Source organism: Vigna radiata, chromosome 1, assembly GCF_000741045.1.
Source record: "Vigna radiata var. radiata cultivar VC1973A chromosome 1, Vradiata_ver6, whole genome shotgun sequence".
Classification (NCBI taxonomy): domain Eukaryota; kingdom Viridiplantae; phylum Streptophyta; class Magnoliopsida; order Fabales; family Fabaceae; genus Vigna; species Vigna radiata.
The window spans coordinates 19,997,985-20,004,610 of record NC_028351.1 but is presented as its reverse complement, the minus strand read 5'-3'; positions in this window follow the sequence as shown (position 1 = coordinate 20,004,610).

The window sequence follows — 6,626 nt, the reverse complement described above, 5'->3', positions numbered from 1 at the left end:
TCCTTTTTTCAAAAGTTCACTTAAGTCCTACCTTTTGCAAAAACTGTTCAAATTGGTCCTGTTTGCTAACGGCGTTAACTTTCTTAACGGCACAGCTGCCAGGTGGCTAATATCTGCTGAGATGTAACGTTTTGGCTGTGCTGGCACTGTTGTGTTTTAAAAAAAATAATTAATTATGACGTGGAATTTAATAAAATTAGATTTAAATTAAAAATTGAATTTGGGGTTAATTGGGGTTAATTAAAATTAGGTTTAACAAAGACTTCCCCTGTCATCTTTATCCCAATTATTCTGATGGCTTAGCAGAGAACACTTAGAACCTTCTCCTCCATACATTAGAAACCATGGATCACACAGAACAAATTTATCATACGTAGACACTTTTAAAGAAGCAGTGTTCCAATCTTTGCAAACACAACGAAAACTGAGAAAGTCAATAAGCCCTAGACCATTTGCAATTTGCGAAAGCAGGTCACCAGGCAGATCTGACCAATTCCCAGTCATTTCCTATGTCTCTCCTTCAATCTTCCTTTCACATCGTCATAGATGCTCCTCTCCATTTAATTGGATTTGAGATTCAAGATTTGTCTCCGAAAAGGGTATCTGGCTATCTCCCTGTTACACAAAAGTGCTGCCAGGTTTGGCTTTCAAAATAGTGTTGTGCTTGGTGACTTGGTCTATGCAGAAGCTACCGCCTCTAAAACTCTAAAAATTGAATTTGGGGTTTTGCAGATTGGGGATTCTCCAAATCACGACCATTCTTCCAAGGCTGAACGAGGAACAAAAAACAAATATGTAGACTGAAGGAGATGAAACAATAGCAGTTTCATGATTCGAACAACAGAGGGGCGAAAACAGATTGAGGGTTTTCTTCCCCAATTTAGGGTTTCTGGTTCTAGTTTCACTTTAGGGTTCTTAGGATTCAGATTGGGGATTTTTCTCCATTTTAGATTTCCAGAAACAATTAAGGTTCTTAATGGGATTTTTAATTAATTACCCCCCAATTAACCCCAAATTCAATTTTTAATTTAAACCTAATTTTATTAAATTCCACGTCACAATTAATTCTGTGTTGCTGTGGTTTTGAGTGTAATTTTATGGCAGCATTGAGGTGATCTGCATTGCTAATTTGGATTGCTGAATAAGTGTTCTATAGCTCAGATTATTCATTACACAAGGAAGCATCAAAGGAAGTCCATTGATTGAGAAACAAGTGCATGAAGTTGGCCAACGGACACGAAATTGCGTAACCATAGCAACAATTTTTTTTGTTTCATACAGCAACAACTTTTGAAATTCCATACAGCAACATTTCATCACTTAGCAGTTGAGAGTTTAGTGTGAATTGAGCAAATTCACTCACTGTTTCCGAGAAGCCAAAGCTGCACACATTATTCCACACCCTTTCATTATATTTTCATTTCATTTGCTTTGTAAAAGTGTTTGTAAAAGGCCATTAAGCAAGTGACTTGGAATAATTCACAAGTGTTCTTCCATCACTTGTAAACTTTTGTTCTTAATTTCTTCATTAAAATTAGTAGACGGTGAGTGTGTCTTAGATCCAAAGTATAAGCCTCACCTAGGAGACCTCATCTCTACTTTCTCCTTCATTTCAAGTTTCAATTTATTTTTTTTAAGCTTCCAGTTTTCGTTTAGAAAATTTAGAGTCCGAAATTTAGAGTCTTAATTCTTTGGTTTTGCTTTGCTTTTGAGTCTTCTTTGGTGATCTTAGAAGTGATCTTGGAGTAACAACAACTAAGTAAGTAGCCTAGAACATTTTTGGCAAGGAAAAGGCTTGGTACTTAAGTAACCCTAGTGGTTCACCTCCCTTACCTGGAATTTGTTCTTGGGTGAAATCTAAGAAAGTTGTAACACAAGAAAACTTTTACCATCACAAAATGTCAAAGCATCAATCTCCAAGGGTTAGTGATTCTGAGGATCAAGTTACTCACAAAGATATTTCAAAACAACTTAGAGAACTAACTCAATGGAGAATTGACACTGAATGAAGGATTATGCTCAATAAGATAGGGAAAGAAAAATCACCATAATTCAAGATGAGTTGAGAATCATGAGAGATGAGCAAGGAAGAATAAGGGGAAGTAGGAGTGGAGATTCCCACCATGAGGGAGAGAACTTTAGAATGGGAGATTATGATGGGGACTATTCTTCTTTTAGAAGACATAGGCGGGAAATTCCAGAACCCCCTCCCCCTAGGGAGGTCAATATCAACTTGCCTCACTTTCATGGAAAAGATGATGTTGAGGCCTTTCTAGATTGGGAAATGAAGGTGGAACAACTTTTTTCTTTCCACCAAGTAAGTGAAGAAAGAAGGGTTCCTCTAGCTACCCTTAGTTTTCAAGGGTATGCCATGTATTGGTGGACTGCCATAGTGGAAGAAAGAAGGTGCCGCCAAAATCCTCCAATAAGATATTGGAATGACTTGATCACTGCCCTTAGGAGGAGACATATTCCCTCCTACTATCATAGAGAGCTTATGGATAAACTCCAAAGGCTACAACAAAATTCTATGTCTGTAGAACAATATAGACAAAAAATGGAGTTGTATATGATAAGGGCAAGAATTGAAGAAACAAATGAACTCACAATGGCTAGATTTTTGTGTGGGCTCAATTATGAAATTAGAGACAAGGTTGAACTTTTACCTTATATAGATTTGGATAGTCTTGTCCAAATGTGAATCAAGGTAGAACAACAAAATTTGAGAAAATCCTCTCACAAGAGAGCTCAAGTTCAACCCTTTGAAAAGAGAAGTTTTAAAGAAAAAGAGCCATTTAAACCTCTAGCCAAAATTGTTGAGAAACCCAAACAAGAGTCCTCTTCCCACCCTAGAACTAGTGAAATCAAGTGTTTTAAGTGTCTAGGGAGGGGTCATGTAGCTGCTCAATGTCCTACTAAGAGAACCATCATTTTAAGAGGAAAGGACATTTATAGTAGTGAAAGTGAATCCCCTACTAGTGAGAGTGAGGGTGGGAGTGAGAAAGAAGAGGAAGTGTTTGCGGATGATGGTCAACTTCTCATGGTGAGAAGGGTGCTAAACAAACAACCAAGTCTAGAACATCTATCACAAAGAGCGACATCTTTCATACAAGATGTAAAGTTCAAGAAAATCATTGCTCTCTCATTATTTATAGTGGTTCTTGCTGCAATTGTTGTAGCACAAGATTGGTTGAGAAATTGAATCTTGTTGTCATACCCCATCCTAAACCTTACAAACTTCATTGGCTAAATGAAGATGGGGATATCACAGTCAAGACTCAAGTCAAGCTGGTGTTTTCCGTAGGGAACTTCAAAGATGAAGTTGTTTGTGATGTAGTTCCCATGGAAGCTTGCCATGTGTTATTGGGGAGACCATGACAATTTGATAATAATACTATACACCATGGTCTAACCAATACAATCATAGTGCACAACAAGGACAAGAAATTTGTGCTTCATCCTTTGACCCCTGCCCAGGTGGCTCAAGATCAAGCACAAATGAAGTCCACAAGGGACCAAGAAAAAGAACAAAAAAAAAAGTCAAAACAAAGAAAAGAGAGTAGTCCTTAGAGATGAAGAAGAGGTGTGGGAGTCTAGTGTTCCCTCCCACAAGGCCACTCAACTTGAAGTCCTTTTAAATAAAAAAACTCTAGAAAACCTTCTTCAAGTTAAGCAACCTTCATGCCTCCTCCTATGTCAAGGAACACTCACATGCACATCTAGTGATTCTAAGACTTCTACTCAATCTCCAACTATTCAAAATCTTTTGGAAGAATTTTATGATATATTTCCCAAAGAAATTCCAATTGGACTTCCACCATTAAGGGGAATAGAGCATCAAATTGATTTCATTCTTGGGGCAACTCTTCCTAATAGGCCTGCCTATAGGACCAATCCCCAAGAAACAAAAGAGATTGAGTCACCAGTCCAATAATTGCTAGATAAAGGGTTGGTTCAAAAGAGCCTAAGTCCATGTGTTGTACCTGTGTTGTTGGTGCCCAAAAAGGATGGAAAGTGACGCATGTGTTGTGATTGTAGGGCTATCAACAACATCACAATAAAGTACAAACATCCCATTCCTAGACTTGATGATATGTTAGATGAATTACATGGGGCTCAAATCTTTTCCAAGATAGTTCTTAAGAGTGGTTATCACCAAATTCGATTCAAAGAAGGTGATGAGTGGAAAACTGCTTTTAAGACTNAAATCTTTTCCAAGATAGTTCTTAAGAGTGGTTATCACCAAATTCGATTCAAAGAAGGTGATGAGTGGAAAACTGCTTTTAAGACTAAATTTGGACTATATGAGTGGTTAGTAATGCCTTTTGGTCTTACTAATGCCCCAAGTACTTTCATGAGACTTATGAATCATGTCTTAAGGGATTGCATTGGGAAGTTTATAGTTGTCTATTTTGATGACATATTGGTTTATAGTCAAGATTTGCAAAACCATAAAAACATTTGAGGAATGTTTTAACAATTCTTAGAAATCATAAATTGTTTGCAAATCTTGATAAATGCACCTTTTGTGTTGATAGTGTCATCTTTCTAGGATTTGTGGTCAATAAAAATGGGGTCCATGTTAACCCTGAGAAAATAAAGGCCATCCAAGATTGGCCTACCCCAAAGAATGTAAGAGAAGTTAGGAGTTTTCATGGTTTAGCAAGTTTTTATAGAAGGTTTGTGCCTAACTTCTCTAGTCTTGCTTCACCTCTCAATGAGTTGGTGAAAAAAGATGTTACATTCCATTCGGGGGAAAAACAACAAAAAGCTTTTGAGTTACTCAAAGAGAAACTCACCCAAGCACCCATTCTAGCTCTCCCTAACTTTTCCAAAACTTTTGAGCTAGAATGTGATGCTTCAGGACACGGAATAAGTGTGGTATTATTACAAGAAGGACATCCCGTTGCCTACTTTAGTGAAAAACTTCATGGGGCCTTTTGTAATTATCCCACCTATGACAAGGAACTTTATGCACTTGTAAGGGCCCTTTAAACTTGGGAACATTATCTTGTTTCCAAGGAGTTTGTCATTCATAGTGATCATGAATCATTAAAATATTTGAAGAGTCAACACAAGTTGCAAAAGAGGCATGCTAAGTGGAAAATCCAATGTTGTGGCGGATGCTCTATCAAGAAAAATTAATCTTTTAGCCACATTGGGAGCTCAAATTCTTGGGTTTGATAACATAACTGAGTTGTATTCACAAGACCCTGAATTTTCTCATATGTATGAAGAATTTCTCAATAAGGCCCAAGGAGGTTTTTATTTGAGAGAGGGATATCTTTTTAAAGAAGGAAAAATTTGTATTCCTCAAGGATCACATGGAAAGCTCCTTGTCAAGGAGACACATGAGGGAGGATTGATGGGACATTTTCGGGTCGAAAAAACCCTTGGCATGTTAAAAGAGAAATTCTTTTGGCCTCACATGAGAAGGGATGTTCAAAGGCATTGTTTTAAGTGTATCACTTGTTTGGAATCAAAGTCTAAATCAATGCCTCATGGACTTTACACACCTTTGCATGTTGCAAAAAGAAGTTGATCTTCAATGAAGGTGATCTAGTTTGGATTCATCTTAGAAAGGAAAGGTTTCCTCAACTAAGAAAATCCAAACTTAATCCTCGACAAGATGGACCCTTTAGAGTTGTGCAGAGGATAAGTACCAATGCTTATCAAATAGATCTTCCGCTAGCATATGGAGTCCATTCTACCTTTAATGTATCTGACCTTAGACCTTTTGCAGGCTATTATTCTGAAGAAGAGGACGTTTCTCTGGATTTGAGGTCAAATCCTTCTCAAGAGGGAGGAGATGACACACGGGGTCCTAGCAGCCTGCATCCAGGTCCTATAACGAGATAGATGGCCCGGAAACTTAAGTAGGAACTTAAAGAGCCAACACAAGAAGGTCAGATATTTTTCACATGTCTTGAATGGAAGCCAAGAGATCAAGATCAAGAGCCAAGATGGTCCAAGGAAGGAAAGGGCTAGAAGAACATCATTTTAACATGTATGGCACGGGAAAATGGTTTCTTACAGCTGACACACATGTATCACGTGCCACTTAGAATAGATTTCATTTTCCACATGATAAATAAGTCTTCTAGAAGGCTGGCACATGTTGACAAATTGGCAAGTGTACCAAATTGTACAAGTAATATAAATGGTAAGACCAAGTATCGTTTTTCCCAAGAGACTCGTATGACCTTCTCGTTCGCGTGAATTAAAATAAGCCTTGAAAAATAAAATTTAATAAATTGGATTTGAGGATAAAAATATTAACATGCAAAAATAAAGTTGATTCAATTGACAAACGAAAACAATGGATGGATGGATGTTGTTGGGTACTAACAATTTCATCTATTCCACTNTCTCTTACATACTACCCTTGACTATTAGTTGATTGATTCAATTGTTATGTGACTTTCTTAGCCTCCGCTTAACCCGATCACTCGGCGAAAAGGGCCTAATATTAACTACCGGCTTGCTATCCCTAGCCTCCCCTAGTAATTAATACCACATTATAAACAGAATTTAGCGCAATTGATCGTCCTACCCCTATCCCTAGGTGGTATTGCGAAATCAAGAGATTACTCACCAGTTCATGTCATTACTGTACGTCCCCATAT